This window comes from Dromaius novaehollandiae, chromosome 3 (genome assembly GCF_036370855.1).
Source record: "Dromaius novaehollandiae isolate bDroNov1 chromosome 3, bDroNov1.hap1, whole genome shotgun sequence".
In the NCBI taxonomy this organism is placed as follows: Eukaryota; Metazoa; Chordata; class Aves; order Casuariiformes; family Dromaiidae; genus Dromaius; species Dromaius novaehollandiae.
The window spans coordinates 23,423,880-23,447,550 of NC_088100.1; the positions used below are offsets into that span (position 1 = coordinate 23,423,880).

A 23,671-nucleotide genomic window follows, 5' to 3' on the forward strand; every position below is an offset into this window, starting at 1 on the left:
TTGTCTACTGTGAATTTCATTTACTGTTGAATGTAATGTCTATTAATTATTTTGTACTTGCTACTTGTAGCTGAAACAGTCTTTGCAATGTATGTACTAAAAATATATGTACTCTAGCCATGAAAGTACTTCATTTGGTACCACATGACACTTAACAGTTTAATATGAGCTTTTTTTTTTTCCCCCCCCACAAATGTCTCATTGCTAAATAGCAAAATATGATTCTAAGCATTGAGCATGCATGTATTGGGTGGTACTCACAGAACTTAATTCCTGATGCTTTTGAGCATCAGAGAACTAAAGGAAAATACAGTCATTACTGATAAAATTTACAGATGATTCAGTGATTGGGAGAGCATTTAAACAGCAGGGGATCTGGATCACTAGCTAAACTGGGAATAAAAAAAAAATTCTGATTTAGGTTTTTTCTGGTGCAAAATTATAAGTTTAGAAACAGCAAGTGCTAGTTATGTTTACAAGAACAATTCCTTTCCTGGAAAAAGTGACAGAAAATGGCTTGGTAGGAAGGGAACAGCTTTTACGTTTACAGGACTATAATGTTTACATTTACAAGACTACAGCATTTACAGGAACAACTCCTTTCTTGGTAAAAGTGACAGAAAATGGCTTGGTAGGAAGGGAAAAAGTCATGTAGGATAATTGAGCATGAGCTCTGTCAGAAAATATTTATGGCTAATAAGATCTTTAGATATTTTTAAAAAGTGATCATAGACATAAAAAGACTGTATAATCTCTGCACTTGCCACTAATCTGACTGCAATTGGAATATTGTATCTGCATCTTGTGTCAGCAGCTGACCTTGCCTACAATTTTAATATATTTATTTTAAAAAAATCATAGGTGTTACGAGAAGAGCCGTACTTGGAAATGAAAGATCAAACTTCTTTGGTTTATTTAGCATATAAAAGAGAAGATTAAAGAATGTAGGAACAGGACTTTACACATCTTAGCACAACTGAAGCAGTCTGCAGATTTGATGTTTGGCCATTGCTGATGACTTGCAAAATACCTACCTAAACTGGCTTCAGGGCTAAAACATTACAGTTGTGTGAATATGTTATGATGAAAAATTTAAAAAAATCCTTTCTCATCTTGCCATGAGAGAACTGGCTAAAGAATAGCAATAATAATGGAAGTCACTAGGAGGAAAAGGAACTTTTATTTCCTCCATATGTATTTGTTATTTGGAGGCTCGGTAGACTTGAGCAATGGTCCAATTCAGTCCTACCTACAAGCTCTTGACCACTAAAAAGTTTGGGCAGACGTATACTTACTAGGTGACTGTTTGCTTATAGGTTCAATTTGTGTCAAAAAATGTTGTGCCTTGCAACAATTTACTAATACCTTTCCTGACTTCAGCTAAGTTTCATTGACTGAAGTATATGGGCAGGTCCTCAGGTGATATGAAGTAATAGGGAGAAGGAGCAGGTGTGACTTACAGTAGAAAAGCATATACCTCAAGATGATTACCACCTTGTGGTAAAAATCTAGGCCACCAGAAGTAGGAAAGCACTGGCTGAACCTAAATCTGGGATCACTGCAGTAAGGAGAAAATTGCTCTGTGTTGTAATGTGATAAGGAACTTACCATCTTTGGGAAACAGGTGTTTTAAAGCCTTGGCTGTGACTAACCTCACAAATTCTGAAGGGAATTAGAGTACAGGAAAATAGTGATTAATTAAAAAACAGATACATTCTCTTTAAACAGTAAGTGATACCTGGTCTAGGAAGCTTTAGTTGAGTGATTTTGACACAACTGTTTCAAATCTCTCTGTGACATAATTAAAGTTCAGATTGTGGCTGGAGGGAGAAGAATTGGTTTGGGTTTCATGTTTTTAACTGCCGCTGCCTGGTTACAACTCCATTTGTGGTTCACCTAGCCTGTTGGCTTGTGCGCGACACAAGGGAACAGGAGTGGCCATCTATTTTCAGAAAAGTCAAAGCATCTTTGTTGCATATGTAAAACAGGCGTTTATTGTAAAATCTATGTTTTTTCGGAGTCACTGTTACAGAAGGCATGAAGCCAAGCTAAGACATAGGCTTGTCCAGAGAGTAATGCCCCAAATCGGAAGCTGCCTATCTGTTAATGACATCAATCATTCATTATTAAAATCATGGTTTTGTTTTCTGAGTTTAATTGGAGAATTGAATTGGTACATTTCCTGGTTCTCATGGTGGCTGAAGTTGTTTTAGTTTGGATTATTAACTGCTTTGGTAATCTTGAACTCGCCTTTTTTTTGTTGTTGTTGTTGTTGTTAATAATCATTAAAATGGAAAGGGTTGTGTAATGTAGGCAAGGTTTCAACTAGAGTAACTATCTTGTGTCTTTTCCACCCCTGACAGAGGTTGGACACCATTCGCATTCTCAACAAAGCTCCACAGTTTTGCTTGAACTCCTGGAGTCTAGCACGGATAGGTGGGGAGCTGTGGAAAAGTTGTGCTGTTGTACTATGTGGAGAGAAATAGTAGTGCAGCTGCGAGGAATGGGAGATGAATACAACTCTGGACCCTTTTGCTTCCCCTACCCTGCACAGCATATGAGAAATACATTTGTTCATTTAGGTAACTGATGTGTTTGAAGGAAGCTGCTAAGTAGCAGCACAGTTCTCAGCCATCAGAGAACATAATTCAGGTATAGCCAGCTCCACTCTGATAAAGGTTGCATAGCTATGCACTGACTGAGTTAATACTCTCCAAACAGAACACACAACACGCTGTGATCCATAAAAAAGCGCAGCACAGCATCACAGGACCAGGTAGTGAGGGAGAGATGGAGGAAGAGGAATAGAGCAGTGGTGATCCTGTGCTGCTCTACAGCCATCGCTAGTGGAAGCTGTGCCTGTGCTGAATGGGAGGAGGGGGATTTTTCAAGCTAGGATTTAATTTGACTGCCGGATTTTGCAAAGGCTGTTTTTAAAATGGTTGAAACGTTTGACTCCAAAAACAAGGTTGAGACAGTAATTGTCCAGGTGGGCATTGGGTATTACATTGGGTAATTCTTAGTATAAATTTTTCCAGAAATTACATTTTATAAATCAGGAATAAATTCCAGATGATTCCCCTAAAAACATTTAGTTTCTAAACTTGATAATGGTAGTAAGTAAAAAGCCACTGTCTTCTGATCTATAATAGCCAATAGTATTGTTAAGTTTGACCTCCCTAAGAGTTGTTTTCTAACTGATACATTTTCCCAGTGTAACAGGAACTAAACTGGGCAAATCAGGCTGAGATCTATGTATTTATAGTATGAAAGTTTGGTAGTTTTTATTAGTAGTATTACAACTTCTGTTGTAGTAGCCCACCCATGAAGAACCTGGCTAGGAAGAGTGCTCTTCAAGCATGCACGCAGAGATAGAGTGCATGCCTTCCGGAGCAGACACTTCCAGAGTCTGTTGCTTGTGCAGTGCATTTTTATTGCCAGTCATCTGGCATTTTTCATTATTCTTGTAAGAACGTACTGTGCAAGCAACTGGCTGGCATGATTTTGGTAGTTGCATCTGCAGCAAAGTCCCCAAGGTTAATTGATGGAGAGGAAGTAAAGATGTCCACATACAAAGCTCCACTAACTGTGGAATGTGTGTGGGAGCAGACTGGGGTGAGAAGAACAATTCATAATGGTACTTGTATGAATAAAGTCCTTTTTTGTAAATAATCTGCAAAAGAAACATTAATGTTATTAATGTTTAGCTATTCAGACATTTTCAATTAATAGGGAAATACATTTTACTTTGTAGTTCTTACCTTACTCCCAGAAAAGTATTAGAACGCATTTATGCTGAGAGCGTTATTCAGTAGTTGAAATCTTTCGATCTTGTGTTATGGTACTGACATTTAAGTTGATAATTTGGAACAGAAATAAGTGAAGGTCTTTAATTAAGCAAATTACCCAATCTGTTGCTCTAGTAGTCAGCCCCCAGATGGGCTTCCAACCTTACAGGAGATGTTGCGGGCTCTGGATCTGATTGACTAATTAGTGTCCTGTAAGTGATAGCATGGCAGAGCAGAGGCCAGTGCTCTCGCAGCGCACTCTGCCTTCCCGTTCTTCCCAGGCAAAACAATATCGAGCCAGGTGGAGTGGCAAAGATAATGGCACAGGAAAAAAATGAAAGGACCTAACTATGTTCAAGGAGGCAGAGACAGGCCTAACTTAAAAGGAAAGGAGTGCAGCCTACTCAGATGTCTGACAAGGAAGACAAAAGCAAGCAAATTGGCTGTGCGGTTGCTTGCAGCTGTATGTGTCTGTGTGTGTTTTCTGATGAGTCAGCTAGAGTCGCTTTTGAGGCCTTAAAGTTACATGACCTGAGCAGAGGGAGTGGAGCTTTAAAACTAGATTTGTTTATCTGATACAATGCATGTTATTTTTGGTCTGAAATATTTTTCTTCATGTAATTATCTTTTTACCTGCCTCTGCTGCTTTGAATACTTAGTTCTCATTAGAGTAGCATCCAAGCTAACGCTGTTTTCACTGCGATGTCCTCTGACATTTACTTTAAAGACTTGTGAGGATGTGCATTGTTTTTGTACCGATAATTGAGAGCCGCAGCTCCAGGTACTCATCTGGCCCTGTTTTGGAAAGGGTGGCTGGTATGTGGCAGCTGGTATATATTGCTGAAGCTGTAGCTGTAGTCTGCAGCTTTCCTCTCCTGCTTTGCTATTTCTGCTGCCAAAAGGACTTTGCCATGTGAACACTGCCTTTTGCCACCAAAACTGTGTTCACTGGAGTGAAAAACTATACCAGAGAAAGGACTAATTTTGATTTTACAATTGTATGTTCACATTATTTGTAGTTATACAGGTCAGAGAGCTGACTTTCCCACATTCCTGGACTGTATAGTTATGCTGGCAGAATCTTTTACGAGTAAATCAAGGTGATCCCTACAGGGTCTTGAAAGGCAACGCCATGTAGATGAAACCAGAATAGTCTAGGGAAGTAGTCTGCTTGCAGTAGACAGGAAGCATCGAACAAGAGCTTGATCAGCTTGTCTTGTTGGTCATATTTACAGGAAGAAAGTGTATCCTTGAAAGCAGTACTAGTCTTGCTTAGGGGTCACAAAAAAATAAATATGACTTTAAGACTTCATGACTTAAAAATGACTTTAAGAGGCTTTGGAATGGGGTTGTTGAGGCTGGTTGTTATGTTGTACAGTGCTGATCAGGTTGTAGTTGGGCATTAAATAAGTAGATTCTGACTGATACTTTAACTCCTATTTTTTAACTACTTACTATTACAAGTATCACAGTGACATAAAATTTGCCATGCGGAGTCAAAGTGCTTCTAATTCAGTATTTTGACTCAGACGGAGACCAGTAACAAATCCCTAGGGAAAACAGATTTAGAGTAGGATTTTCACAGCACACCCTTTCAGGTTCTGACAGTCAGTGACTTAAGGATGTTTCGAGCCAAGGGTTGCACTGGACTTGGTGTTTCAACAGCTGTTGATGAACCTATTTTCTCTGAATATGTATAATCCCTTTTTGAACTCCTTTGTATATCTGGCATAACTGGACAGAGAACAAAAATGGTTAAGGGTAAGTTAGGACCTCTTCTAGGGCATCAAAGCTCCCAACTATTGTATAGCCTAAGGCTAAAAGAGCCCATAGTGTATTCTAATTCATATCAATTTATTCTTGTACTATCATTGTCTTTTTATCTTACATAATTATTTTCTATCCCTTGAGGCCCTTTGCATATTCATGAGAGCAAAACAATCTGCTCTTTTTCTTTTCCTAGTTATTCTGATAATTCTAATTTGCCTCTTTTCCAGCTTGAATTCCTCTTTCTTAAATGTTACTGGCTAGAGTTGTACATAGCATTTCATATACAGTCAATACCCTGTATTACATTAACATTTCCTTCACTGGAAATAGCTCTGCTTCACCCTAAGGTTGCATTTATCTCTCCTTCGTGGTGGCATGACCTTAGTGCTTCATAGCCCTCCCATGACAGCTAATTCAAGGGGGTTTTTTCTCCCTCACTGATTTTCTACAGATGAGATTCCCACTTATAATTAAATTTTTGTCTTAAGTTCTTGACCTAGACAAGGATGTGAGATCCTTAATGTGAGACTTTTTCATATATCTGAAAAGCACCCTGTTGCTATAACTTAGTCTACAGAACTATCAAATGGATGATGTCAAATACCCATCCTTGATGTATTTTGGATATTGATGGGTTTTGCTATAGTAGGATTTTGGAAGGGACCTTTCAAGAAAACTTGTTCATGCTCAACTTTCATTGAGAGATACTGTTTCTATATAATCAAAACTATGAGTTTTATGTAATAGAAGTAAATTCTCATGTATATTGACTGTGGCATCGGTTAATGTGCCAGCTTGGACAAAAAGGAGTTGATATAACAGAAGGGTTCTGGTACAGAGGGATTTTGAAATTTAGGGAAATTTGTACCTAGTCTAGCTGTCTGAATTGTCAATCTGAGAATGTGACTTGCAAAGATTCCCCATAAGCAGAGAGATTTAAAAGGCATTGAAGAAGTTCTAGTACTGGTGTAATATCACAGTGGTTATAAAAACTGTGTTATCAAGTCCTGGTACACTCAGAATTAACAGATTATCTCCTAGTAACGGTGCTGATATTCCAGGAGACCTGGAAGTCTGGGCAGCAGTGGATTTAATCTCAGAAACTAACTGAACAATGCTGGTGAGTTATTAAACCAAATGTCAGTTTGGTTTAACAGTCTGGATTTAAGAAAGTCATTTTTTAATGTAAGTACCATCACTCAGCATTGGTAAGGGAAGCTGAGAAGAGCTGTGTCTTTACAAGGCCCCAGCCTGATTCTGCAGCTTCTCAAGTTAAGCAAGGCTGTGGGACGTCCTAGCCTGGAGTGGTTTCTGAAGGACTGCAGTAACCGAATGACAGAAGTTCGTTGTGGGGGAGGTAGTTGAGAAGAACAAGAGAAACAACTATTTGAAGCAGTTTCTGAATTTTCTGTAGATTAAAACTCCTTAAGAGAAATTGCCTGCTACATTGTCTGGTAAACAGAATGAAGAAACTGAAAAGGCAGGCTTTTGGAGATCTTGGTAATCTTAAGTTTTAGTTATCTCGTTCACATTTCGTGCAGCTTTTTGGGGGGAGGAATGTTTTACAAAACTTTTTCTTGGGGTTGGGCATGCAAACCAAAGGAATGACATTTTATTCCCTTAGGTAAGGGGACATGCTCTATTCTGATGAATTTCTATCCGTGTTCAACTACCCTAATTTCCAGGGAGAGGAGAAAGGGGTCCGTTCTTCACAGCACTGCATCCCAGGGGGCCACTTGGTGTCCAAAGTGTCTGTAAGATGCCCAGTAGATGATGTACTGGAGTAGATACCTGACCTGTGGTGGCCTGGAGGTGAGAGGTATCTTTTGCTGGAGCTCCAGTAAGCAGGAATGAGAGTAAATAAATCCTGATGAGGTATCCTATTGTACATCTGTCACCAATAAGGCCGATTTAAACAACACCATCTTAGGATCTGGTTGTACCAAGCATCGCGTTAATTTCTGGAGACAGTCATATCTGTGTTCTAATTATTGGCCACTAATTATGAGTAGATAGATAATGAATTTGTGTGTACAATGATTAGATGGTGACAGCTAATAGGATGTTGCCTTAGAAAATACTAGGAGGAGTGGAAGATATTTTGGAGGTTAGTACTTAATTATAGTTTGATCTGCTACTGTTTGATTTGTCCAACAAGTTTTCCCCAGTAACTTTTTATTGGAATTAGAGAAGAATATTGATTCTGGTTGCCATACTTCAAAGAAGTGGTTGCCAAAGATCAATAGGATTCAGAAAATAGGTTTTTCACTACCAGTGAAAGATGATTATGGAGGGGAGAGATTAACACACAACTGGATCGTGAGTTGGCTGCCAAAATGCGAAGGATATTGCTAGTAGCTGATGTTTTCAATCCAAGAATCATAGGCTGGAAATTGAGTATTTGGTCTGGAAATAAGTCTGTACTTTAACATGTCCCTTAATGATAATTATTTATTAAAGTTTGCCAAAGATAGATTCCCTGCTGTTTGAATTCTTTAAGTGTTAGTTAGATGTGATTGAAGTGCAGTGTATTTTAAAAATTACAAGATAAAAGCTTGATGTAGAAATGACTGTAAAGAACAGTCACTCTGCTGGAAGTTGAACTGAATGTCATAACGGTATTTATGCCTTTGCCTTTCCAGCTGGTCCAATTTTCTCTTCTCAATTTCTTTCCCATTTAAAACCTACTAAGTTATGTGAAAACTATTTTAAATCCACACTGTAACGAAACACATTAAAAAGAAATAACTTTGTAAAAACTGACACATTTTGAAAGTAGTATTTTTAACTATTGATTTGTAATACAGTTTAAATGGACTGATATGCAAATGTTGGATGGTTGTGCGCATGTGCCTAATATTAAACTATAGACAAATGAAAAATGTAGGAGAAAAGTGGATTGATCAAAAATTATTTTGAAATACCATTTTCTGTTAACATTCTTATGTAATGATATTGAATTCACTATATTTTGGCATATTTTGTTATTGGCTGTAGCATCACTGGACAATGCATTCATTTTTGGATAGCATTTAATTTAAAGCTTTCAGATTTGAAGTGCTCCAAGGATATCTAGTAGTATTTACAGGTATTAAACAGATGTAATTGATATCAAGGACTGTGATGTATTTACAAGCACTTATTTATCATCACGCAGTGTGACAGATGTGTACATGGACATATTGTAAAGTACATGTTTTCATAATTCTGAAATAGCTGTCGTGACTCAGGAGACTTTACGCTTCGCCCGTTCCGCCGGACGCCGCAGCTGCCGGTACCCCCCGCGTTGCCCTGCCTCGGGCCCCCGCGGCGAGCAGGGCGGGGCGGGGGGGGGGGGAGGCCGCCCTGGGCGGGGCGGGCGGCGGCCGCGGTCACGTGCGGCGGCAGGAATGCGGCGCGCGGGCGCGAGGGGAGGGCGTGGGGGGGCGGGCCCCGCCCCCGGCCGCGAGCGGCGGGCGGCTGCGCCAACCGGGAGGCGGCGGGGCGACGCGCTGGCCAATGGCGGCGCGCGCTGCCCCCGAGGGCAGGGCGTGGGGGGGCGGGCCCCGCCCCCGGCCGCGAGCGGCGGGCGGCTGCGCCAACCGGGAGGCGGCGGGGCGACGCGCTGGCCAATGGCGGCGCGCGCTGCCCCCGAGGGCCGGCAGCGGGCGGGGGCGCGCGGCGTGCCGAGCCGTTCGAGGCCGGGCGGGGGGGGGGGGGCCGTGCCGCCGCTGCCGCTGCTGCCACTACGGGGGAGGCGGGGGTGAGCGGCTCCCCGCTGGCACTCGGGAGCCTCTGCTCTGCGCCCGGCGGCAGCGGTGAGTGCGCGGCGGCGGGCGGGCGGCAGCGAGCGGCTCCCGGCGGCCGCGCCGTGGGGGGAAAGATTCGTGACGTGTCCGGCGGGCGGCGGGGGCCCTGCGCGCCGGGGTTCGGGCGCAGCCCGCGTGCCCCGGGCGGTCGGGGCCGGAGCCGGGCGCGGCCGGGCAGGTACCGGCAGGTGCCGTTCCCCGGCGGGACGCGGGCTGCTGAGCGCCCAGGGCCGGAGTCCGCGGATACCAGCACCGGCTGCTCCCCAAGCCGCGGGCCGTGGCTTCAGCGCGGCTTCTCCGTGCGCTTCATCGCTGCGTTTTGCTGTGCGCGCGACGTGCTCGCGCGGGGGCGTGGGCTAGGTGCGCGCCCAGCCCGGGGCCGCCCCGCGCCGGGGCCCCTCGGCTGTGCCCCGCGTACGGGCACGGCCGTCGGAGAGCCGAGCTCGCAGGCGGACTTGGGGTTCTTCTCTTCCCCTGTCCTAGGACACTGTGCTTGCTCGGCGTTAGCTTTGTATCTAGCGATTAAAATAAGTTAACTTTCTTGTAACCCGGGAACAAAATACCTTGGCACCATTGTAGTTATCCACTTCTGTAATCTTTTTTTCTGTGTGATATATAAAGATTTTCTTTGATTTCTTTGTAATTAGCATTTTAAACTATCGAGGGATTTACAGAGTTGTCTGTGGTGGTCCCAGACCATGTGGTTGCTTTTGGGAGATGCCTTGCTCTTACAGGGTAAGGTAAGAAGAACTTTAGAAAGTTGGTCAGTCATTCACCTAGGGAAGTGATCTTGGTCAGCAGAGAATACAAGATGCTTGGAAAGACTGTTATGAATAATTTGCCCATAGCAAACTTTTTTTTAAAGTCCATCAGATAGTACTTAGCTTTTTGGCCAAAAATACTTGTATCCATCCTGCATTCTGGCCTCTTCAATGTAAGTATTTATTCCATCCTCTTTTCTTCAGAGCTACCAAGATCTTGGCTTTTATCTCATGGTAGCAGTTTTTAAGTTGTTCCGTATAAAAAGTATTTTCTTTTTCCATTTGCGTAACTTCAGTGTTGCAGTAAAATGAGATATTCTTTTTTTTCATGAATCAGTTTTATTCATGGAATAAGAAAATTTGAGTGTTGTAAACAGCTTCATGCTGAATAAATATAGTGAGGGTATATCAACATATATTAGTTTGTGGTTATTACTATTGTAAAGAAAATGATTGTTTTCCTAAAGCCTTTACTCTGTTTAATAAACCCTGGTGAGCAATCAGTTCTGTAGTAAAAAATGAAGTATTGCATTTTTTGAATTTTCTGTTGTCACTTAGGAGATGTGGATTTATTGCTTGAATGTGGAATATGGTGGACATCCACAATTGCAAGTGCATTATTCACACAGGAGTTCTGGCCATTCAGCAGTTTTCTTCAATAGGCCCTTCATTCTTTTCACTTGGGTGATCTGTTTGATCTTGATAATCTCTCTGACTTTCTTCATTTAATCCATCTTGTCTTTCTTTATCCCGAGGCTCAGTAGCCCATGAACTAGTTACATGTGTTTATCTGGCTATGAACAGTAGTTCTTTAGACACTAACTTGAAATTCGATACTTCCGAAAGTTTTACAGTGTTATTTCAACACTTTTATAATACAGCTTACGGATGTCTGATTTTACCTATGGAGTTGTGTGTGAGGCACTGCGTGTTATGTGAGTGGACATAGGTGTCTTGTGATGGGACGGACAGTGGGTGTCCAGTGTGTGGGGCTTTCATGACTGATAGCACACGTGTTGAGTCATGTGGGGGGAGAAAGGAATGTGGACACAGATTGATGCTTGATGAATGCGTTATCCTGTGAGTCCTGCGGAGTGGCAGGACCCAGCAGGGAGGTGCAGTGCAGCGCGAAGCTCTCCCTGGATTTGGGACTCCATGCACTGCATAGTATGGGGAGGAGCCCTAGTGCCGTGTATGGGTTTGTGCGATGCTAGTGTTATGGCTGATTAGCACACCAAAATACTGCAAAACACTCTTTCCCCTATAAAGAGATATATCTTCATGCATGTCCACAAGACCCCTCTTCTCAAGAGGAAATATAATTACTCTCTGGAGACAGGATGTGGGTTCTGCTGATCAGTAGAGTATGGTAATCCTTTCCTGGAGCAGAATACCGTGAAACAAACTTTACATTTCTTGAATTTAAGTTTAAAAAAATCCATAGTATTACATAAATAGTATATTTATACTCTAATTTTTATCATATTTGTAAAATAAATCATGGGTGTAGGTACCCCTTATTTTCTTCTAGTCCATTAACTTCAGTGGAAGTGTGCTGATTTACAGCATGTTACAATACTGAGTTTAAGTACTTACTTTGGATATATATCCAGTACAAAATTGTTCTGATTATCCTAAACCTAGCAGCTCTTTAGCATGTCTTAACTATAGTTTTCCAGAATCCAAATTTTATAATGTACAGTCTTAGTTTTGAATAGCCTGAATTTTTAAAGTTAGATATTGAAGCTTTCTTTTGAAATGTTTTTGGAGTTTTTTTTAGTGTGAATATGTTTCTTAGTCTATGTAAGTCATACTTCTTTACAAAGCCTATTATACTGTTAATCATTTTATGTGTATAAAAGCTCCTGTTGACTGTATTTCCTTTTCCCCAGAATATTCCATTACTTACTACTTCATTGGCAGGGGGCGTCTTTTGTTTCCTATTTCTTTTAAGGTTGAAAGTGTCGGCATTAATAGATATTGACTTGAAGAAACGTCAACAGCAGTGGAGTTCTTTGATTCTGAGCTGTCGAGGAGTCCTTGTATAATTTATAAATATTTGAAGGGAAAAGACAAGCTCGTCTTAAACCTAAACTGCTATTGTCAAACATCACAATTGTTAATGGAATTTAATGCAACTGGGAATAGTGCATTACTCATTTTGTGTAACAGAAAGTCTATTAAATGCTTCTGTATAAAGTAGGAATTATTTTTAGAATCTGTTGTAGAAAATTTATCAACTACAGTCCGTTTTGGAAGAAGTCAGTTTTCATTGTTTGAAGTGCCATGAAACAAGTCCTATAGTTTGGGAGGAGGAGGAATATTTTTGATTCAATCTTTCAGATTAAAAATTGTGTGTTGTGCAGAGCTGCAGTCAGTTATTTTGTGCATTTTTAATACTACACTGCTCTCTGTTTTGTATATAATGGAGAAATTAGCAATGTGTAGTATTTTCATCTTTATGCAAGTAGGATAGTAGGGTTTTTCCTGCTTCTGGAGGGGATCTTCTGTTTCATTGTTGACTTTTTAATTGCATCTTTCCATTTTACAGTTTCAGGTTAGAACTATAAAGGGGATATCATGGAGAATCACCTTACGGTCTCTAAACGTAAAGAAACTGTCCTGTAGTAAGTTCAGCTTCCTGATGGCTTCTTGAACTGCAAGTGCATTTCCATACCATGCTTGGATGCTTCCTGTAGAATACGTGCTGCAGCAGTTATTCCTTATAGAAACTTCATTTGGAGCTATAGTGCTTTCTCTTCTGTTCCTGTTCATATGAACTGCTGCTTGTTGCTATATCTGTATATTCTTTATGGTGAAGAGGGGAGGTGCATTCGGATCATTATAATTTTTTTCTCTATCTTTAATACTGTCTTCTGTTTTCACTTATTTCACGGTAGTGTCGGTGTGTACATATGTAACTTGAAGAGAACAGAAACTTGGGAGTCAAGATCTGTCACGCATCTGTGGAAGGAGAATGCTGAGTTATTAGCATCTATTGGGTTCTGAATTGCTTGCATTTTTTTATAGTAGGAATTTCACTTTTACATCAAAATACTTCAGTTTATTTTGAAACCACAGGTATGTAAGTACAACTTCCTTTTTTCAAGGTGAAAGAAGATGAATAAAGCTAAACAAAATTTGAAAAATATTTTTGCAAACTTGTGTTTTAATATCAGAAAGATGATTCATATTTTATTCTGAATTGCGTGAATCAGCAAAGCTGTGGGAAGCAATGCATAACTGCACAACATTGATTCATGTCCTACACGTTAGCTGCTCAGTCAGGAAGCCTGAAGCTTAATGTCAAATGCGTAGGCAAAGCAGTTAACCAGAGCAAAGTAAATTGTTCTACTTAAGTGGTGGTGAATAGGGGCATTATCTTGGGAAAATCAGTTTCAGTGACTTTACTGTACAATACTTGTTACTTGGGACTGAACCATGAATACAGACTGCTAGGATTCAGCTCAAGGTCAAAAATTTGCTCTCATTTCTGTTCCCTAATCTCTTTTTTTGAAGTGCTTTTAAGAAGATTGCAGAAACCATGCAGATATTTTTTCCAGCCCAGAATAAAGGAGAATGTGAGCACTTTCAGATATTTCTGGGTGATCCCCCTCCGCCTCCCCTCCCCCGCCCCGGCTCCTCTAATTAAAGATACATAAAAAGTATACATCTCAGAAATTTAAAGAAAGGAGATAAACACTGAGATCCCATTTTACAGGTGAGGAAATAAATTATTAAGAAATAGTAACATCTAAATCTCCTACAAGGACCACAGTGAATGTTGAGCCTACAGCTCTTGACTCTCTTTTTTACACTATCTTAAAGCATTCAGTGTCTTAACCTCAGTGTTATTTTAAAATTGTATACATAGTATTTACATTGTTGCAAGCCATGGATTGAGTTATGTATGAGTCTGAAGACTCCACTTTAGAATTACAGAAGCTGGAGAAGAAAGAGGTCTACTTCATCAGTCCTAAGGCAAAGAAAGAGTGAAGTTCAGTGATGGCTAAAATGAGATGCAGAACCCATGTTTCCATGGGAAAATGAATGCCATTATACTTTTATTTTATTTTTATTTATTTATTTAAAATGAGGGCTTGTCCCGATCCAATATCGGAGGGGTTTCGTTACGATCCCAAGGACGAGATTAAGACACTAAAACCAGTCACATGTCGTACAACCTTTTAACTTTATTTTCCACGGAGTGGGGAGTAAAGGTGGGGAAAGGCGAAGGGGAGGAGAGAGAGAAAAAGAGAGGGAGAGAGAAAGGGATATCACCACCCGTGGATCCAGCGGCGTCCTGTTGGTCCTCTTCACCCTGGGTGTAAATTTTGGTGAAGCGCGTGCAGTAATTACAACTCGAGCAGGGTCCGACCCTAGGTTCCCGCTGAAAAGTTCGGAGCCAAATTAAGGCAAATTAAATAAATAAATTGTAATGACACGCGTGCAGTAGTTACAGCTCGAGTTGGGTGCCTCCGAAGAGGGACCCCGAACAAAGAAATCCCTGGGCAATTATACTTCCAATCTAAGCTCTCCGCCTTTCACGCAGTAGTTTGGACCAATAGTAATATTTAGGTCTGGGGTCTCCTGCTCCTTATTGGGTCCCTAGGTAGGTTGTTTACTGTTGCGGTTTCTGCTGACAGATGCATTTTCATTCTTCGGGTCTTGCCCTTATCTCTCAAAGCCCTGACAATTTATTACTTCCCCAGCAGTGACGGTAGGTGTTATTTCCCAAGGTCCAGACAAAGGGAATATGATCTGGACCCCGAGATAGCCCAGACCCCCCAATCAGCATTGTTTCAGCAGCGAGAGGAGGCCCTGCTCCCCAGGGTCCCGGTGCCCAAGCAGGCCTCACTTCAATGCCTTGACATCCTCCCTCCCGGAGTGTGAAGCATGGGAATGCAAACTGTTGGTAACCCCCTTGTCTTTCCTGCCTGCACCAGCTCTGGGGCCCTTTCTCACTGAACTAGGGAGTGCGGCCTAAGGCTTCAGCAAATTTAGCTACTCATGCTAAGCAAGCTTTATAGAAGTTGTGCTAAGCAGCAGTAATTTACAGTCCAGGTCCCAAAGTCTCTGCCCGATCGTGGTCTGGTTCAGCGCAGGCTCGGTGTGTCCCGGGTGGTCGCAGGGAGACCATTTTGGGGGTCGCAGCAGCTCAGTCCTGTTCCCGCTGGGAACAGATGGCTTGTTTGGGGTTATGGTTTGCTTGCACCTTATGTACCAAGAAATGTTTAAGGCAAAAGTTCACTCGTCTGTCCGCCACAGGGCTGTTCTGTGCAGGTACTCTTGCTATTGTTCCTTACATTAATTGATCTTTTAACAGCTCTATTAATTCATTTCTGTTTTATTTGAATAATGTTTTGGTGTTACAGGAATTGAAACAAAGAAACTTGTGTTATATTTCTAGAGTGTGCACTATGAATATGTAAGTTGTGATTTAAAAATGTATTTCCATATTTTACTCCAAATTGTTACTTTAGAAACACTGGAATAAGAGTCTGTTTATATTCTTAGTAACTTTATTCATCAATGGTACCCAAAGAACTGAAAATGCTTAGGAAAATTTTCTCTCTCAGGGCTAGGTTTGCTGATATCCATAGGAACTGAATCTTCAGTTCAGTGTATCATTTCATTTGTATCATTGAAAAGAACTCCCAATGGAAATTTCCTTTGATAGTCATCAGTATCTTGAAACGCAGCTATGCTTTATAAAACTAGTACTCACAGGTTTAATGTGAATTTGAGCATGACTTCCTGCTTCTGGGTGGATATGAGGATTGGATACAATTAGAGGGAAAAATGCTACATCTCCTGCATCCATAAAAACATTTTCTCTTTTTCTTGGAAGCCAAGATTCTTCTGTAGTAAGAGTTTGATTTGATGGGGAATTAAAATAGCTTTCAGAAAGAGGCCTCTGCCCTGTGGCAAAATTGCTGTATTTTACAAATGGGGCTGATCAAAAAGCATTAGAATTAATGACTATATTGATGCATGTTTTATAATTATTTATAACGTTTCTGCATAAGAATTCTATTTATCATTATATATGTGTATTATATCAATATATATGCAACTAAAGTGTCCATGGATTTGTATCACATTTGAAGTGTTATGGAGTATGTGAGAATCTTCATAGAAATCTCCATGAGAATATTTACAATTAATTTGGTACTTGACCAATAGTGAAACAGAGTAGTTTGAATGAAGTTTAAAAGAGGAAATTTTGGAAATAAGATTATTTTTCCAGATAAAGTTACTTAATTGCAATCAAATTAAAAAAAAATCTTTTATATATATATATTTTGATTTTGTTCATGCGACCAAAAGAAAATGGTCTTGAATCATTGACTCAGCCCCTATTTGCTGTGTGGCACAGAACAAAAAATCAGCCCTGAGTAAAGGTATGTGACACCTGTATTCACTTTTAATTCTTCTGATGCTTCAATTGTTATGGCACACTACCAGCAAGGAATCCAAAACCCATGGTGATGCCACTATTCTTCCTTTATGATACACAAAAGGCATCAGGGATTTCAGGATGGGATCCATAGTACAGTTAATTGACTGATAGGGAATTGTTAAGAATAGGTGTACCATATTAAAACAATTGCCAACACAAAAGATAGAATGAAGAACTGAATCAGAGTCAGGTTCCCTAAGTGCATGTTCAGGTGCCTGCTCACTTTCCTGGTCTCAACTACATTTTCTGTTCCTCCCTTCCTTCCCTCACTCCCTTAGATATCTGTATGTCTTGGCTTTCCCATCTGTAAATTAAGCATAGTGATAGTGACCTTAATAAAGTTATATACTAGTGTTGGATTCAGCAAGGTCGTTTGCAAAATGTCATTATGGTTTGGGCGGATGTACTGCAAGATGGGTGAAAATCTGGCAGGATGGTTGGGCTCGGAGGTGGTTCATGGGTTGTACTCACATGGAAGCTGGTAACAAGTGGAGTGCTTCAGCTGTCTGTCCTAGTGTGTGTCCTGTTTAACATCCTTATCCATGACTAGGAAGGTGACAAGCTCTTGCTCGCAAAGTTTGCAGATGACCCCAGATCAGGGCAAGGGTGGAGCGGTTGATGCACTTGAGAGCAGGGCTGTTGTTCAGAAGGGCCTAGGCAGGTTGGAGGAGTGGACTGACAGGAACTTCAGGAAATCCAACAAGGATGAGTATGAAGCACCTGGGAAGGATGCGGTCCTGGTGATAATGCAGATTGGGGCCTGACTGCCGGGGCACCAGCTCTGCTGAAAAGGGCTTGGGGGCCTTGGTGGGCCATGAGCTAGCAAGAGCCAGCAGTGAAAGCTATGGCATCTTGGACTGTACAGAGACAGAGCCAGCAGATCAAGGAAAGGGATTCGCCTTTACTTGGAACTTGTCAGGCTGCATCTAGAATATTTCGTCCAGTTTGTTGCCCCCCTAATACAGGAAGGATGTTGATAAACTGGGGTGAGTTCAGTGCAAGGTCACCAAGATGTTTGGGGCTGGAGCACTTGCCCTGGGAGGAGAGGCTGGGGGAGGTGGGCTTGTGCAGCCTCGAGCAGAGACAGCTTTGGGGGGACCTAGGAGCAGCTCCCCAATGCCTATGAGAAGATATCAGGAAATTGTCAGGAAAATAGACAGTGGTCATAAATGGAAATGGGGGGTTCTGACTAAGATGTAAGGGCAATATTTTTCTCTATGAGGATAGGCAAATGAGGAAACAGGTTGCCCAGCGAGGTTGTGCAGTCTTTGGAAGTTTTCAGCTAGATGATGCCCTGAGCAACCTGGTCTCACCTCGTAGCTGACCCTATTTTGAGCAGAAGGCCGGGCTACGTGACCTCCTAAGGTACCTGCTAACCTCAATGAGTCTATGATTCAGTGGTCTGCATTTTGCCTTATATTATCTATCCTCAGAGGAGAATAAGCACATAAATACTAACAACTCCTTGGTGCTTTCTGCTTGTGTTGTGGGTAGGAGTCCTCGAACAAATGTGCAAATAGAAATGTTGCTCTTTCTTCCTTCCTCTTTTCCCCTCCTCGAGTTGATGTACTAGGAAGGAATCCAACCTAGGTAAAGGACTGTTGTAAATAATTTCCCTGAAAAAGGAAGAACAGAGTACTGAACATCTTCAGTCATCTTCTCAGTGTGTCCCTGTTGACTTCTCATACAGTGCTTCCTGCCATGTTATCTTCTAGCTTTAAACTGAATGCTGCTTGGTGTGAGAAAGGGGGGCAAAAAAAGAGATTAAGTGCCTTTATGGCAAATGGATTGTGCATGCACTGTTTGAAAAACATGCATCTCCATGGATCTGATCTTATTAGCGTTGTGGCTGATAACAGAATTCCCTCAACTTTAACTAAGGCAGGCCTGGATTTGTATGCCAAGAATTAGGCTTCATATTTATATTCTGTTTGAGCTGATACAGTTCATTTTTATTCCACTACTTATGATTTAGGTATTTTATTCGTAGCATTTTTATTCTTAAATTTATTAGCAGAGATGTTAGCTATTTATTAAACCTAATATACATTAAAAGAAATGATGATTCAGTCTTGGTACAGCCTTCCTCGATAGCTTCCAGCATGTGATGATGAGCAACTATAATATAAATGCCTGCTTCATTCACACTGTGTGTAGTATAAAAACATCTGATTAAAAAAAAGTCTATGATCTGTGGTTCTTAGGAATAGTCTTATACAGATAACAAATTGTGCTATGATTTTGGGGGGGAGTATAATAGAACTGTATTGAGGAATAGGAAAAAATAAATGGAAATTAACCTTTGTTCTTCTACATTCTTTTCTCTCCTTGCTTTTATGCACCCCTGAAAGAGCCTATATATCAAATTTTAGCAAGATTTGCTTCCCAGCAGGAGTTCTATGACAATAGGTTGAACAAGACTCAATTAGGCTTTACACAGCTGTATTCAGTAGGTGACATGGACACAAGAGTATTTTAGATATTCGCAGGCTTTGTGTTCACAGATTTTTTTTTTTTTTTTTAAGGCTTGCAGGCTGTCCCAGAGAAGTTATTTCACAGCTTGCCTGCACTGAGCTTTCTCCATGAGGCACAGCTCCTTGGATATCAGTCTTCCAGTTTCATCTTTTCTGTTTTCTATTAAGTAATGCTCACTGGCTCGTTCTTTCTGCTCCATTAGGAATAAAGAATCTTCATGTGACTGCAGTTATAATACACATTCCTTTTCAAAGAAAATGTATGTAGTCTTTACAATTCTTAGGTTTGCAGAGCAGAAAAACTTGGCAGTGTCTCTCTTATGAGCTCAGTGGATATTGTGCTGTTAGGTCTGAACACTGAGCTGCCTTGTAGTTTTGGAAGAGTTTGCATTAGTCCTGTTTCTGTTGCCTTCTGACTATTGTACAAGTAATGACTTTCGGAAAATAGTTTCTATGACGTAGAAATGCAGATGTTGATCGTTATTTCTGCCCTGCTAGTTGAAAACTGATGGTCTGTTATTTATCCCACAATTAGAAGAAACTATCGAACAGGATCTGAGGTGTAGCCACAGTTGAGATACTTTCTAGTCCCGGTAGGTAGAAGGATTTACCAAAGATAATCCCAGTACTGTCATGAGAGGGCAAACTGATTCACAGAAAGGAATGCTGAGTTTCCCTTATGGTCTTTGGACAAGTACAAAGGTGACTTTAATTTTCTTGCTAAAATTAGTTTGTCATGGAATCAGAATTTCGGTCTTATCAGTACCAGGGCAGTGGACCTTTTATATAGAGGCGTTAGTGCTCCTAAGGGCTTATAGTCTGTTGTTGGACGTTGCAAACCTCTGTTTCCTCTACACCGGATTTCATGCTCAATGATGAGTGCTCTTGATGAAAAATTTGAGGTAAGTTTCGGAAGCTATCCTTTGAGATTGTTTCACTCTTGACAGATATCTGGTTTCAGTTCCATTTCAGATCTGTTTGCTTTCACTGCATATGACTTTTTCTCTATGTGAGGAAGACCATCCTGGAAAATCTGATTTTAATCTGAAATTTATTGTAATTCCATAATTTATTCTTAAATATCAAATTAAAATTTAGAAATTATGGCAAATTGGTAAAGACCTAAATATATCACAATACATTAAGGCATCTGAAATTTTTTTAAGTGTACACACTTAGCATGTTTTTTGCTGAGTTTTACTGGCAGTCCAACTTACAAAGTTACTGGTTAAACCCCTAGCACTGGAGCTTACTGACCTGCTAGAAATTGGTTTTTTTAACAGTAATAGTCTCTTAGGCTCAGAAAAAACAATTTTCTTCATGGAAATCTGTTCAAATAGATTGGTTCAACAACTGAAAAAGTAGAAAAGCCCCCTTTACTCTTTCAATCTGTAAATGTGAATGAGCAATAAGAGACCTATTACTTCTAGAAGTTTGAAGGGGAAGGACCAGATAAAGATATGAAGAAAGAGATGGTGGAAGTGATGGCCAGTATTTTGGCCAAATGATTCCCCTGCTTTCTCATAAAAGTACCTGGGAATCTTGTGCCTTGGCCTCTTTCCTGGCATCGGCTGGGCATCTGCTGCATGTTGGGGCACACTTTTGCATGCAGCTGTGCAGGGCGTGGGGAGAGATGGAAGAGAGGCAGTCTGTAGACCACCACCATGGTCCATGTCACCCACTGCTACCTCTCTACCCACACCTGAAGGAAAGGAGATGACGGGCGCTGAGCCGGATGAATTGATCAGGCAGCCTGAAGCCAATGGAAAATTCTAGTATAAGCACCTTTGGGCTAGATAACTTCAAGAGGTCCTTTCTAGCCCTGTGTTTCTGTACTTTCTGCAGAGCCTGGACGGAAGTGGTTTGAATCAATAATTAGAGATTATACTGCATTTGAGAAATGAATTTTAAATGGAAAAAAATCCATATTTTGATAAACTTCTTGTCATGTCCAGTACTTCATGGCAGTTGCTCGGAGTTACTCAGATTCTCAGTTTTATAATGCAGTACATGTGAAATGCATATGATACTTGCAATATACACTAGTTCATGTGTTTCCTGTGTGGTAGGTTTTTTTTTTCCCCCCTCCTATTTATAGTTTGGAAATATTCCTTTGGAACAGGAAATTGGTATTCTATGGTTTAAAAGTACATGTTTATTAAGATTCTTAAATAATTTGTTGTTAAACTAGATAACACCTCCTCAACTCTCATGATGCTGCATCTGGAATACTGGGTTCAGTTTTAGGCCCCCAGTACAAAAGAGATACTGAAAAATTGAAGCAAGTCCCATGAGGGATACTGCCATTGTTAGGTGGTTTCAACATGTGAGGAGAGGCTAAGAGAATTAAATTTGTTTAGTTTGAAGAAGAAATGGCTAAGGGGAGATCCTCTGCTCCCTAAAGTGGAGTTGTGGAGAAGATGGAGCCAGACCTTTTTCAGAGGTTCACAGCAAAAGGATGAGAGGTAATGGGCACAAGTTGCTGCAAGTGGAAGTCCAGTTGGACATGAGGGTAAAGTTTTTCACAGTATGACTGATTAAGCACTGGAACAGGTTGCCTGGAGAAGTGGTGAGATTTCCATCCTTGGGGATTTTCAAAACTTGAGTGGAAAAGGCCCTGAGCAACTTAATCTGATTTTGAAGTTAGACCTGTCTTCAGTGTATAAGAAAATATCCATGGGTCCCTTTCAACTTAATTTTTTCGATGATTTCTATGGTAATTGTTTAAAGGAATATGTATAGCTATACATATTAACAGAAGTTCTAAGTTTTAACAGCCACGAGAATCAATGGGGAAAAAAGCATGTGGGTTACAAATGCAAAATGAATCGTACACTGCTAAGTGAATTAAATTGTCTGCTTTAATCTTGATTTAAATCCTTTCATTTTAATTTAGTTCCTGTGTCTCTTAGAGAAAGTTTTCACTCTTCTGTTGTCTTGTATGCATGATGCCGCTAAAGTGTGTTCCATGAACATGCTCTCTGCAATATAAAATGACAATTATTCTATTTTTATGGAGGGTATAACGGGAACTTACAATATACAAGCTCTCTTTGCTGACAGAGCATTTGTCTTAGTAATTAAAAACTGAAAACAAGTCTGTGGAACTTCAAGACGAATTAATGCAATGTATAAGTCAACCCATAAGGCATTCTTAAGTGAGAAAGCACGTCTTTCTTCATGTGAATAACTGCACTGTTCAAATGAGAGAAAGCAGCTCAGTGGTCAGGACTCCAACACTGGATCTGTGTCCTTCCTCTGCACAATTCCTGTGTGATTTGAAACATGTCACTGTGAGCTAGATCAAAAAAAGAAAATGAGATGAAACTTTCGTAGCGCAGATATACATTTTATTAGTATTTGTTTGTAAGGAAGAAAATGATTTTTAAACTAATTACTGAACTAAGTTCCGTGTATGTTTAAAAACTTGCAGCATATATTAAAAAAAAAATCAGAAGGCCTTTTAACTACCCTCGTAGAGATGTATTTGGAAGAGGTATTGAAAGTTCCACAGGTTTGCTGGTTATTACATGTTTCATCTTTGAAAATCTAAGTTTCAATGATGATTCAAGTTTAAAAAATAAGAAAAAGCCTTCTCCTGAGACCATAATTGTTCCTTTTTTTTCCTGACAGTTTTAATATGGCAAAATGCATTCCAGTCATTCATAAGTAGGAACATGCCTTTTATCTCAACAGAAATAAAGGGTAAGGAGGGAAACTTTAGAAGGGGCGATATAGAGTGGAAATGTGTAGTGTAGTACTTTGTCAGTTAGAATGGAAATGTTTTTGGGCAGAGTATGTGCATTGCCTAGTACAACAGATCCAGTTTATTCTTTCAGATGTTACTGCAAAATCACTATTGAATACTGTTTTGGAGAAGGAAGGAAAATTTCTCCTGTATATTCTGGGCTTTGCTCTCTCCCAGGGTGCATTCTGGGCCAAAGTATGGAAATGGTTTTATTCTTTAGTTTAAAACATTAGACTTAGCATTAGAGAAGAGAGGAGAAAAGCTAGGTGCTCATGCAGATTCCTCGCTATTACTTCACTTTCCTCAGGAGCAGTGAAAGCAAAGCAGGCTCAACCAGTGTTTTTGAACTCTCGCTTCCAGAAAAAAAGCTGTGTATAAAGTGTGTAGTTAGAACTTTAAAGTGCTTTAAGAACCTTTTTAACCTTTTAACCTTTTTTAACTTAGGTGTTCTCTCTCTTTCTCTCTCTTTCTCTCTCTTTCTCTCTCTTTCTCTCTCTCTCTCTCTCTCTTTCTCTCTCTTTCTCTCTCTCTCTCTCTCTCTCTCTTTCTCTCTCTTTCTCTCTCTTTCTCTCTCTTTCTCTCTCTTTCTCTCTCTTTCTCTCTCTTTCTCTCTCTTTCTCTCTTTCTCTCTCTTTCTCTCTCTCTTCCCCCCCCCCCCGGAAGAAGAAAACAAAAGATCTTTAAAGCTAGGCAAAGGATGGTTGAAATGGGGAAAACACAGCAGTTGCTATGGTTGCTTCTTTTCAAAATGACTGTAGGGACTCCATATATGGTACTACAAATTAAAACAGTATAAGCAGAAATGGTACATTCCAAGAGAAAAATAGTTGGTGTGCATTGACGAGCTTAGTAGGTATTAGGTGCTAGTGTTTGTGATTT

The 23,671-nt window shown here is 40.5% G+C and overlaps 1 protein-coding gene across 5 annotated transcripts in view; it reads left to right on the forward strand.

Annotated features, from left to right (window-relative positions):
• The first annotated feature begins 9,230 nt into the window (after nucleotides 1-9,230).
• ARHGEF10 (Rho guanine nucleotide exchange factor 10) overlaps nucleotides 9,231-23,671 on the forward strand; it is a 118,344-nt gene continuing 103,903 nt past the window's right edge. For 4 of the 5 annotated variants that reach the window (XM_064508534.1, XM_064508537.1, XM_064508538.1 and 1 more), the window contains exon 1: nucleotides 9,231-9,355. The gene's annotated coding sequence lies outside the window, so the exon portion shown is untranslated. Of the gene's footprint in view, nucleotides 9,356-22,677; nucleotides 22,750-23,671 lie in introns of all 5 variants that reach the window. The other variant, XM_064508535.1, reaches the window with a different exon arrangement.